Source organism: Odocoileus virginianus, chromosome 13 (assembly GCF_023699985.2).
Source record: "Odocoileus virginianus isolate 20LAN1187 ecotype Illinois chromosome 13, Ovbor_1.2, whole genome shotgun sequence".
Lineage (NCBI taxonomy): Eukaryota > Metazoa > Chordata > Mammalia > Artiodactyla > Cervidae > Odocoileus > Odocoileus virginianus.
Window position 1 is genome coordinate 49815078 of NC_069686.1, and position 14059 is coordinate 49829136.

General features: G+C 35.5%; 1 protein-coding gene across 1 annotated transcript in view; it reads right to left on the bottom strand.

Annotated features, from left to right (window-relative positions):
- THSD7B (thrombospondin type 1 domain containing 7B) overlaps window positions 1-14059 on the bottom strand; it is a 970494-nt gene that overhangs the window by 204466 nt on the left and 751969 nt on the right. The window lies entirely within an intron of this gene.

The window sequence follows — 14059 nt, forward strand, 5'->3', positions numbered from 1 at the left end:
ATGCATCTCAAGTTAAAATTTAAAATAAATCATTTAATTACTTGTTATTAGTGTGTTCAGAAACAGAAATGTGAAAATGATTCAACTAACCATATCAGTTTTTTGCATATACAGTGTTTATATGAATAAGCCAGAATAAGTAATACATAAATGTATTCTTTTCACAAGAATTATCTTTGTAATTAAAATAATCATAAACACATGTCTGCATTGTTCTTTTGAAAAATTTATGGGCTGTCTAGACTATGTGCATTATCCTCTGGGGATATTCAGAATCCAGAGGAGTAACTTTTCATATAGAAAATTAGCTTACTTATTACTTTCCAACAACAATGCTTCTGTTAGGATCTTCTGAAGGACCAAAAAACAACAACAAAAACAATTTAATTTAAAAAGATCTGGCATCTTGTTAAAATCTGTAACTTACTTTACTTTCTAACATCATTAGGAATGAATTTTTAAGAGCATGATCTTGGGTACTTAAACTGTGAATTATCAACATGAAACAATTAAAATTTATACTTCAAATTTTATAACATCTAACAAAAGTAAATTTCTAAAAAGTCATAGATTTGATTGTCATATCCTATCAATTACCAACTACTCTTAGTTGGAACTTAATGGATATCTTTTGAATGTTAATGATTAAATGCTAATTAATGGCCAGGAAATATACACATTTTAGCTGTACTCACTTGACCACTGTTTATAACATCATCATCCATGTTAGCTTGGTGATTACCCTGATTTTATGTTCTGTTCAACCTATGTGCATTTCTCCTTGGCAAAACTCAAATCACCGTTGATTTCTTTGATGAGTTTTTCTAATGAATATCTATTGTTCTTGAATTGCTCAACTATTTCTCTACATGATACTGGGACAAAAAAAAAAAAAAAATCATTCTTGGACTTCACAATGTGTGATGTTTGTGTAGCCGAAGGAGACAATGGAAGGAGGAGAGATTTTCTCCTCAAACTCTGAGTGACTTGAAATATAATCAGTGCTGGGTTGCAATTCACGAATTCCTTTTTATTTTTCCAATTTTTAAAAGTTATTGGTTGACTGAAGTACAGTTGATTTACAATGTCTCAAGGTATACAGTAAAGTGATTCAGTTTTATACATATATTTTTTTCATAATCAGATTTTTCCATTAGGTTATTACAAGATAATGAATATAGTTCCCTGTGCTATTAAGTAGGTCCTTGTTTTATATATAGTACTGTGTATCTGTTAATCCCATATTCAAATTTATCCCTCTTCCCCCTTTGGGAACCATAGGTTTGAAAAAGACAAATATGTCTTTCTGTCTGTAAATTTATTTCTGTTTTGTAAATAAGTTCATTTCTACAATCTTTTCAGACTCCATATATGTGATATCATATAATGTTTTTCTTTTTCTAACTTCACTTAGTATGACAATCTCCAGGTCCATCCAAGTTGCTGCAAATGGCATCACTGCATTCTTTTTTTTGGCTAGTAATATTTGATTGTGTGTGTGTCTGCACTGATACCCATTAAGAACTGCATGTTTGATACATACAATTTGATGTTTGGCATATGTATGCCATTAGCACATCAACCTATGGTATCATAACCACAACCAAGGGAATAAACATATATGTCATCTCCAAAAGTGTCTTTGTGCCCCTTTCTTTGCAAATATCTTTAAGATGAGATCTATCCTCCTAAAAAATTCTTAGGTATGCAGCACTATATTGCTACCTATAGGCCATATGTCAGGATTTCCTATTTTTAACTATTAAAATCACGATTAATCTAGATCATATCATTTTCAGAGTGACGCAACAGTGGACCTAAAAGCTATGATAAAAAAAAATTAAATATATACTTGATTTAAATTGCAATTCTTAAAACAAAAACAAAGCAATTTACATACACTAAAATTCATAAACAGTAAAGAAACCAATTATTAATCATCTCTCATTTTTTATGGGTTTGGGTGTGTTAACTATTTTCTTGAGAAGAAGAGATATATTAGAAGAAATCATTGATTGCTATGTCTTTTCTACTTGTTAGCGTTATAATTATACCCACTGTAAATTACTAGAGGTCTATTCTGAAACAAAGTCACACCCACAAATCTACTTCTATATCAGTATTTAGAAAAACAAAGTGCTTTTGCCATAGATTATACATATATATATATATATATATAGAGAGAGAGAGAGAGAGAGACGATAATATATATAGGCACATGCACACTTATAGTATGTGTATACATATATATTTGAGAATATTTTATTATTATTTATTTCATAACATTAAGTGTAAGAAGCTACTTCTGATTTTATCATAAAAGTTACTATCAGTTGAAATATTTCACCCTTTTAGTTCCACCTTAGTGTGCCCCATATTAAGCATTTTCCTACCCTTCAGATCCAAATATCCATCTATTGACTGGAAATCTGCACCAAACTACCTAAAGAAACCTCAAGCTAAACATGTCTGAAAGTAACTGCATCATGTCCAGCCCTCAAGGTGTTCTCTGTCCATTAACAGTGTTAGCATCTCACCAACCATTCAAGCATGAAAGATGATTCTTACCTGGCTCACTCTGCCTCCAGTTCCAATGCATCAACAGGTCTTATAAATTCTGTCTCTGAAATGATTCCATAGGTTATAACCAGTTGTACTTGACAATTCACTGCTCCTTGCCTACACCAAGGGCTGTGGGCCGTTTTGTTTTCTCCTTTCCAGAAGGACTTTCTTCTGTTTGCTATTTGTTAAAATTATCCTAGAGACAGTTACTACTTCTTCTATGGAACCTTTCCCAACTTCATTAACTAAAATCAATTGTTTCTCCTTAAGAGCTTCTGAAAACCCATCCATAAAAATACAAAACCAAATAAACAGTAATTCGAGTCCAAAGAAGAAGGTGCCATGGTGAAGTGTTACCAGGGCAAGGGCTAGATCACGTTCACTTCTGAGTGTCCTGCTTCCCACACAGTGCTCAGCCCACTGAGTGATCTGTAGAGACTTCAAATGGGATTAGGGGCTTCTGCGCCCTCACACACCGGGTCATTAGAAACAGCCATTAGCTAGGACTCTCGAGACAAGCTTCCCTGGGTTTTGATCCTAGATCTACGACTTACTAGCTATATAACGTTAGGTAATTATTAAAACCTTTTTCCTCACCCATAAAAACAGCATGATAGCAGTACCTTCCTCAGAGGATTAATCCAACAACTAAAACAGAGGATAGAGGTAAAACATTCTGCTTACTAGTCAAAACTCTTCCTGCCATAATTCCCCCGAGCAGGAGAGTCAGCAAACACCAGAACAAAATAACAGCTGGTGCAGAAGAGGCCCAAGGGAAGAGCAGTGTAGGCTCCAAGGCATCTTCTTGGGGACACTTCCCAATTCCACAGGGGACAAAACATACTCTCTTAGCTTTTACCTCTGGCTCTGTCTCTTGATAACTCCCCATTCCTCCCGCCTCACTAAGTTGTTAGAACCAGAGCACTCGGCATGTTTAGGTGTCCAGGGGTCTCACGTATCCTTCATCTGTATTTCAGAGAACCGAGGCTGCTTTGGGTATAAGGATCTACCCCAGTCTTATTTCTTTTCGCCTCACCCTTGTCGATTCTTTCTGTTCTGGAGCAAAGCGAGAGGATGGAACATAATCAGGGTGGAAAGTGAGGTCTGGGAGTACAGGATGAGGATAGACAGACCTAAGTGCAGGCTGACAAGAAGAAACAGTTGTCCTTAGGAGGATATACAGCCTTTCAGCTGGGAAAGTTATTTCCAGAGGCCCGGTCAGAATTAAGAAAGCTGTCAGGCACACACCCAAGCTGGAACTACCTAGACTAACACTTCTCAAACTATGTTCCATGTATTTTCAGTGATTGCTCCATGGTGATTCTATAATTAAATAAGTTTGAGAAATATACCATCATCATACTGTTAGCTGTCACACTGTCATACTGGCATTGCATCATGGTATATACAAAAACTTTTACAAATAAAAAGCAAACAAACACATTTAATTTTGATAAATCCTGTTTCTGAAAATAATCTAGACATGAGAATTTACATAATCCCCTCTACCCTTATTGTTAGTTTCTCAGTGAACATGCAGATTATAGCTGAAAAGCTGGCCTGTACTAATAACTAAACTAGCCAACAGTTTTACATGCAAAAATGAACCTATGGCTAAGCTTATATAGAATGCAGTTTCCACTAGCCCAAAGGAACCGCAGCATCTAATTTTAGAGGCATGGCTCCTGACAATCCTTGGATGTGTGAAGGGGATCTGTTATTTACGTGATCTCTAATTTTTAATATTTTTTCTAACTCCAGATATTCTAAAAAATTCTTCACTTATAGGGGGTTTCAGGGCTGGTAAACTACAGCCCACAGGCCCAATTCAGTCCACTGCCTGTTTTTGTAACATTTTTTTCTTTTTTTTTTAATGTAATCCAGACATATTTACTTGTTTACTCATTCTTTATGGCTGCCTTTGTCATGCCCCAGCAAAACTAAGTAGTCTAGGCAGAGATCATGTGGCCTGCAAAGCCTAAAATATTTACTAGTTGGTTCTTCGTAGAAGAAGGTTGCAGACCCTGACTTCTCAGATTATTTTTTAAGAATTAGATGACATCTTTCTAAAAATAATCTTACAGAATTTATCCACATTATTTCACTATGGAAAATGCCTAGTTAATAACCTCCTCGAGTGCTAGCACAAAACTTTAAAACTGTCATAAGAGTAAAACTAAAACATCAAATACTGGTATTTCTAGATGAGTCACAATAGTCACAGCATGAAGGAAGCCTCAGAGTTTTAGGAGGTAACTAACAGGTAAACACAGAGAACTTCTGGGAGATTTTTTTCCCCATAATTTTGACTTCATTTTAAAAACTTCACAAAGTACTCTCTTTAAAAATCCAGGCTCTTCCCACATTCCTTCACATGGTTAAAATTTTAATCTTGTTAATTTATTAATACACTTAAATGTAACCTCTTCTGAACACTAATGAAAATCTCTATTTGAAATATAATTAATTAGAAAGTTCTTGAAACATACAATTTAGCTTAATCAAAAGTGAAACTTTTCATCTTTTCTCAATAAATATAGAACTTCAGAGTAATTGCTCAGTATGTAGAACACTCTACATGTAAAGTTAATGAAAAAAATCTAATACTTAGAGCTAGTTTTTTTTGGTTGAATTGCATAATTTGATGAGAACTACATGAGCACTATGATAAATATAGTGTTGGTATTTTAAATGAGTGTAATATACTATAAATCAAAACGAGTGTCTGAAAACTCTGTAAGAAGCATGGACAAGACTTTTTGTAAGTGTGGAGACAATAGCTATGTTTTTAAATTGCTGATAAAAGAATATCCTGAGCATATTCTCTTTAGAATCACAAATGGTAGTCTAATCCTATATGCTTACCCCAAATGTTAAAGAACATTCTAAAAGTACTTCAAAAATAAAAAGTTCAAAGAATTTAATATTGAGTGTATATCTAAATATATATGACAAAGGCTCCTTATGTAGAAATATATAAGGAGAATAAATGACATCACTCAAGCATACTGAGGATACTGGCCTTTCTGAAAAGAGGTTCTTTTTTTCTTAGAGTCCCTGAAAGAAAGAACACCCAGTCCTGGTGAGACTTACACTTGGACAGAATTATAAAATTACAGAAATAAGACAAAAAGTGAATAGAAATGGAATATAACTCTCAGAATAATTTATTGACATTAACAATCACAGCTATCACTTATTGAAGATTAATCTAGTCACAGACTGTGGCATCTGTGTATTATTTTTAGGTACTAATAATATAAATGCCATCATAACCATTTGTGACCAAGATATTGGGATGCTGAAAGTTTAATCTTGCTAGAGATCAAATAATAAATAAATGACTATCAATTTTAAGATATGTTTACCAGAATCCAATGCCCAGGCCTTTTTAGCTATGTCCTAAAACACTGAAGAGAGGTTAACTAATTACAGCAAATCAAAAGATGTGTCAAGAAAGTACTATTAGCTCTTTAAAAATCTTAACAACCTAAGGTATCTGTCATTTGATCAGAGTTTTGCACTAAAACCAATACTAGAGGAGTCTATAAAGGAATGGTTCTTGTGAAATATCTGGCATTTCCACATATCTTGGTCAGTTCAGCTGACTTTATATAAAGTCTCTATCTTGGGGGAATGCAGAAAGAAAGTGGCACTGGTAAAGCTAGGGGGGAAAAAGGATAGAAAAGCCTGTAGTATTTGACAAGTAAAACCCGAAATCATTCCACTGCTACCTTTCAGGTCTGATGACTTAAATGAGACTGGGAATAAGATGAAAAGAATCCAAGGGAAAGACTAATTGAAGGCTTATAAAAGTTTTTAAAAAGCTGAAAATTACCAAAAGAAAAAAAAAGAAGATTGAGGAGTAACTTAAGAGCAGTATTTGCAGAGAGGAATTATAAATGACATGGGAAGACTACATACTTACACAAAGAAAAGTCAAATGGGAAGATTTTAGTTATGAGTGAAAATGGCTTTCTGAAAGTGAGGAGCATAAGAATTGTAATGTCTTGGAAAAAGTGGTTAAGCACTATTCTTAAAACAACAACAAAAACAACAACAAACCTTGAACGGTTTTATAATGGATTTTTTTAATGACTAAAAGGGAAATCTAAGTAGAAAATGCAGTTTTTCTTCTCTCTCCTTTCAAAGGGTTCTACACTCATTCTTCTACTTTTAAGGTAGTAGTTTTCAAAGTATGATTTGTGGACAGCTAGGGAGTGCTTGACACATTCCAGAGGGTCTAAAGATCACAATTATTTTCATAATAATAGAGATGTCATTTTTTAACTCAACACATTTCTAACAATTCAAAAGCAATGGTGTGTAAAAATAGTGGTCCCTAAATATACCAAGGAGTGGCACAAAACTATACTAGTTATCATTGTATTCCTTACCACTACACTCTGATTACACATCATTATAATATTCTGCCTAATTTTCAAGTATTCATGAAGCACTCTGCATACAGAAGTCTGATGGTTCTGTCGAGAAAAGATATTTCTGCAATTGAAGTACAGGCTGGATGAGCTCCTTTGATCATGAAACAACACTTTTACTTAAAAGGAACATTTTGCAGACAAACTGGTTATAGAGACTTCAATATTTAGCAGATAGTTTCTCAAAAAATGAAGTGAGTCCATCATTTTAAGTAAAACAACTAAGTATTTGTTTGCAATGATAAAATTCAAGCTGTTAACTGAAAACTAAAATTTTGGAAAACATGATTCTGTCACCATAAGCTTGGGAGCTTCTCAATACATAATAACTTTTCTGATAAGATCAGTGGTGATATGAATAAATAGGAATTTTTGATACTATGTAGTGAAATAGGTCAACACTTCAGTAGAACTCAATAGACAAATACATTCCAAATGACTAATGCGTGAGGTTACAAAACCATGCATGGATAAAGACTTACTCAAAGTGCCAGATAGTCCAATGTATTTTAATGTAACAGTGTAGCAAAAGTAGATTGTTGAGATTTCAGATTTCACACTCCAGCTAAACTTTGAAAAAATTACCACTTGCTGAGTTTGCTTACACTACCAAACACTATCCGAAGTTACCTTTTTAGGTAAGTAAAAAAGTTCAAAAAATGAAATTAGAACATGCCCTAGTACCATAAACAAAAATAAACTAAAAAGGGATTGAAGACCTAACTGTAAGGCTGGACACTATAAAACTTTTAGAAGAAAGCATAGACAGAAAACTCTTTGCCATAAATTGCAGCAAGACCTTGTTTGATCCACCTCCTAATGAAAATTAAAACAAAAATAAACATATGGGATCTAATTAAACTGAAAAGTTCTTGCACAGTAATGCATGCATGCTAAGTCACTTCAGTCATGTTCGACTCTGTGTGACTTTATGGACAGCAGCCCACCAGGCTCCTCTGTCCATGGGATTCTCTATGCAAGAATACTGGAGTGGGTTGTGGAAAACACAAAGTGAGAAGACAACTCTCAGTATAGGAGAAAATATTTCCAAAGAAACAACCAAAAAGGGGTTAATCTCCAAACACACAAACAGCTCACGCTGCTCAATAACAAAACAAAACAAAACCATCCATTCAAAAAATGGGTGGAAGATCTAAATAGACATTTTCCAAAGAAGACATATAGATGGCCAAAAAGCACATGAAAAGATGATCAGAGAAATCCAATCAAAACTACAATGAGGTATCACTTTGCACCAGGCAGAATGGCCACCATCAAAAAATCTACAAAGAATAAATGCTGGAGAGGGTGTCAAGAAAAGGGAACCTTTCTTCACTGTTGGTGGGAATGCAAATTGGTACAGCCACTATGCAGAACAATATGGAGGTTCCTTAAAAAACTAAAATTAGAACTACCCAGCAATCCCACTCCTGGGCGCATACCCATAATCATAATTAGAAAAGATATATATACTCCAGTGTTCACTGAAGCACTATTTACAACAGCCAAGACATAGAAGCAATATAAATGTATATCAACAGAAGAAAGGACAAGGAAGATGTGGTACATATATATGATAGAATAATTACTCAGCCTTGAAAACAATGAAATAATTCCATTTGCAGCAACATGGATGGACCTAGAGATTTTCACACTGAATGAAGTAAGGCAGATGTCATATGATATTGCTTATATGTGCAATCCTTAAAAAAGGGTACAAATGAACTTACAAAACTGAGGCAGAGTCACAAATGTAGAAAGTAAACTTATGTTTACCAGTGGATAAGCCTGGGCAGGGGTGTGGCGAGGTGGGGGGAAGGTGGGATAAATCGGGAGACTAGGATGACATATATACAATACTATATATAAAATAAATAGCTAATAAGGACCTACTGTATAGCACAGGGAAATCTACTCAATACTCTATAAAGATCTATAAGGGATAGAATCTTAAAAAGACTGGCTGTATGTATATCTGATTCACTTTTCTGTACACTTTAAACACAACATTGTAATTCAACTATAGTCCAATAAAAATATTATAAGAAAGTTACCTAAAAAAGGCCTACTGAAGTACTTTCCCTTTTTCTATCTTCGTATTTGTGTAAGTCTGGAATTTCTTCATCTACTTCACTAAAGCATTCTATTACAAAGGCTGAATGCAGAGACAGACTGAGAATTCAGCTAACTTCTGTGATGCCAGTTATCAAAGAAATTTGCAAAAAGTAAAACAGTGCCTCTTTTTAAAACTATTTGCTTTGAAACAGTTATTTTTAATAAAAGTATTATTAATATTAGCATGTAAGGAACTTCATTTTAATTTTTAGTATTTTAAAATAAATTAATAATTTTTCAAGTATCTTAAATTTAGAGAACAGTAAACGTAAGTAGATACAACCCATATGAACAAAAGCTCTTTGAGATCCTCTTGCCTTTTTGAGAGTCCAAAGGTTCCGAGAACCACTGGTTTAAGAGCCGATCCTAAAATGTTTTTTTAGATGAAAATCTCCTAATTTCCTTTTACACTCTGGCATTGTGGCAAACAATATTCACTAGAAGCCACTAAGAGACTTTCCTGTAACTCAGTAAAGAATCTGCCTGCAAGTGCTGGAAATCTGGGGGTCAGGAAGACCCTCTGGAGAAGGGAATGGCATCCTACTTGAGTATTCTTGCCTGGAGAATTTCATGGACAGAGGAGACTGGCAGGCTACATTCCATGGGGTCACAAAGAGTCTGAAACGACTGAGTGACTAACATTCCACTCCAGCAGCCACTAAGTACCGTAAGCAAGACACTGCAATTCAGGTAGGAGGAAGGTGACTAAACCAAGCGCTTCAAACTCACACACCTGCAAACAAATTACAAGGCATATGACATAAATGAGCAAAATAATCTCCATTTGAAAACTACGGAGTGAGGCTGCAACCCTCTCCCCACATGAGTGTCCCTGGGCCTGAATACTGAGACCAGGGTGTCTGTCTGCAGTGGACAGATCTTGTGTAAGTAGACGAGGGTGTCTGGACAGAGCTGAAGATGCCAGAGTGGAAGCATAAACCACAGGCTGAAAACTGGATCTCCCAATGGCATCACATTCCACAACAGAATTTTGAGAACCTCAAATCTGAATTTAGCCTTCTCGGGTGTGACTGAAGTTACACTGCAAGTCACTCAGTAGTGTCCTACTCTGAAACCCCATGGACTACACAGTCCATGGAATTCTCCAGGCCAGAATACTGGCGTGAGTAGCCTTACCCTTCTCCAGGGGATCTTCCCAACCCAAGGATTGAACCCAGGTCTCCTGCATTGCAGGTGGATTCTTTACCAGCTGAGCCACATGGGAAGCCCATTTGGTAAGGTAGGATGATTAAAAACAACAATAAAAAACATATTTCATAGGAACTCTTTTCACCTTAGTTTGTAACTTCATTATGGAAATGGAGGAAATGTGGATATCTTTTTGTGCTCTCTCCCTGGCTCACAGATATTTAGGGATGAACCTGGACATTGGCCTAGGCATAGGAGAGCTCTGTGGGCAGAGAGAAGAAAGGTAGGCATTATGCTAATACATTCTCTCTAAAGAGGACAGGTATTCTCAGATTCAGAAAGTTGGCCAGAGTTTCTGATGTTTCCAAAGATTTTAGAAATCCAAATTTTAATGCAAGTTTCCATTTTTTAAAACTTGACAACTAATCAAAAGTATTAACATCTGGTAGCAAACCCTGAACAGTACAAAGGACACTTTGACATCTAGAGCTTGCCAACGGACCACGAGGTTATAATATCTGGGCTTGAAGAAAGTTTCCAAAAGCCTTCTCCCAGAATCCTCACCAGACTCATGATTAATAACAATAGAAATAGATAGTACTTAAAGAATGCCTCATACAAAGTCAGGCATTATATTAGGACCACTGAACACATTCTCTCAACAGCGTTCATATTTTAAAATGAGTTTTCATCTATGAAAAAGCTTTGGAGTTCAACTATCAATTTTCACCTGACCAGTCTACTCTGTAATAAGTCCTATCAAGAACTCTGCTTATGCTTTTGCATGGTGACTTGACTATGGCAAGGTTAAAATATGTGCACATAGGCTAGAACAATTTACCTGGTCTGTGGAGGTTTTAAACTTTGGCAAAAATTTTAATTAAGTGTATTAATCTGCTTTCCATATTGATTCCAAGTCTGTTATTCAATAGCAGATTCTGGGCAAGTGAAACCTGAACCCTTCTGAGCAAAAGCTCTTCTGCCTCTATGCCAATAAAGTGTCATCTCTCGATTATGATTTCATTCATAGCCTTTCCATAACTCCTTCAAATGGTATTCTAGATGGGCTATAAAGTAGTTAATCAGAATAAATTAAAATTTGTATTTAGCACTAAAATGTAAATTAATTGTATGTTTTCACCCAAATCTAACCATTTTAAACATCTGGTATATATATTTTAGTGCTTCTTTCACTCTAATGGTGATAATTTCAGCAAGTTGTTAAAACTGCTTTTCACTTCCCCATCATGGCAGTCCAAGGGATGCAGCTCACGTGTCAGCACTGAAGCATCTCTTACAAACTCATTAGAAAAACAACCGGTTCTCTTTGGTTCATCATAAAGTAAAATAGAGCAGAACATTATCATCTGCCCACTGCCAACCAGACAATGAAACCACTGGTCTGGCAGTGAAGAAAGTTTAAAGTTTTCAAGAATCAAGGGCATTAAGTACAGAAAATTAATCTTTTCACTGCCATGTTTTATTCTTTTGAATATCAATTTTCACCAGCTGTGATAGCTTGTATAGCATCTGCTAGAAAGTAGAAAAAAAAAAAAGTACAGAGATTGTACTTAAGTAAAGCAATAGTTTTATTTATTTTTTCTTCTGATTAAGGCCAGCAGAATCATGGGAAATTCATGACTTGCAAATGATATAAATTACATAAAGATTGAAAATGCTCATAACTTACTTTTAATTAAGTAATAAGCCAGAACAGATTTTTCTATAGTTTTGATTAATGTGCATTTCAAATGACAGACAATAATTCATGCAAAGACTATAATATATTGAGTTCAAGATATGCATATTTCACTTTTACATTCTAAAGCTGTTTCAGTTCCTCTTAGTTCTTTGCTATTCTTCTTTAACATTAAATAGCTAACTTGACCAATTGTTTCCCCAGAATTATTCAGCATTTTAACTCAATTATCTTTCTGGTTCGGTTTCCTAGGCATGGAGAGTTTTAATTCGAATGCCTATAATTACAAGGAGAAAAAAAAGTAGAATGCAGATAGGTATATATTCAGGTCACCAAATGTTCCATGTTTGTGGATTCTCTTCCTTTTACTTTACTGAATTGGTCATTCATATAGACATTTCTTCAGTCACTACATGTAGAAAAATTACCATTTTTTAAAAAGTAGACACAGTTGGCAATTCAGTTTTTGCAATTTCTTTTAACCAAAAAGTGAAGAATGAGTCATACTGATAGAGCAAAATGACTGCACTAAACTTCCCTTCTTACTCTAGAGCTCAGGGATTGTGTCTGTTTGTCTAGTTGCTACTTCTGAGTGATAAATTCAAGTGCCATAAAGAAACCATAAGGGCAGTAAACATAAGACTAAAAATGGAATCTGAACATAAAGTATCTAAATATACATGCACCACTATCTTAGTTTGGGCTGTATACCATAGGCTGGGTGACTTTTAAACAGCAGAGATTTATTTCTCATAGTTTGGGGGCTAAGAGCCCAAGATCAAGGTGGTAACAAGTTCAGTGTCTGGAGAAGCCCACTTCCTGGTCCACAGACAGACATCTTTTCTATTTGCTCACTTGGATAAAGGGTCTAGGGAGCTCCCAGGATAACTTTTATAAGTGCACAAATTCCATTCAAGAGCGCTCCACCCTTACAACCTAACCACCTTCCAAAGCCCCATCTCCAAATGCTCTATCACATTAGGAATCAGGGATCAAAACATACACACTGGGTGGAAACAAACACCAAGTCTACTTCAGTTAGCCCACCCTCCGATGACTCATAATTTATTCAAAGCAAGGGGTGTTACACTTTCACCATGTCAGAAATTCTACCCACAGGGGTTTCCCTGTGTGGTCCAGTGGTTAAGAATCTGCCTTCCAATCAGTGGATGTGGGTTCGATTCCTGGTTGGGGAACTAAGATTCCAAGTGCCCTGGGCCAATTCCTGAGCCCATGCTCCACAACTGAGAGCCCGCATGCTGCAACGAGAGAGCAGCCCACGCACCACAATGAACTGCCCTCCAGCTGCAACTAAGACCTGATGCAGCCAAAAAGAAAAATAAGATATTCTACACACATATAAAAAATCCATTTGCTTCTAAAATATTTTTCTTTCCTTGTTTTCCTTTCTGTTGTTAGGAGAGCACATGGAATTTAGTGACACTGTTGTGAGTGTTCAGTCGTGGAACAATGATGATGGCAATAGAAAACAATATCTACTTTGTAGAAGCCAAAAGTCTCAGGATGAATTGGGACAGATAGACAAACAAAAAAAAAGATTACAAATAACTACATGGCTATGCACATATTAAACCACACTCTAAGTGTCTGATGTCTCATTGTGGTGCATTTTCTAGGATTCCACCTGTACCTATTCTGAATGTATCATCCCTCAAGGGGCTGTTAAAATGTTTTAAGGCAGCTATATATCTCAATCTAAATATATAAATCTCTTTAAATGAACAATTTCACTGAGATTTCTGTTCTATAAATATGGGCCCTTATTTCACCTCATACAAAATGATATTCAGCTCTACTTATTCTTACCATCTGCTATTGTCACTCTCATTACCAAATGGTGTTGCAACATTGAATAGTCTATAGAAGGTTGACTTGGATTGGAATGTTCTGCAGGAATCTAAAGAAGATATTGCCTTTGGTTTCCTTCATTAGAGTTCTTTTGAACTCTTCCCGTTATGTGCATAATTCCAACATGACTTTAAATTACTGATAAACAGCCCGAAAAAGGGTTGCCACCACCTGGGATGCTGTTAAAATTGCAGCTTTTTCCCCCTTCCCCACAGGCCTACTGGCC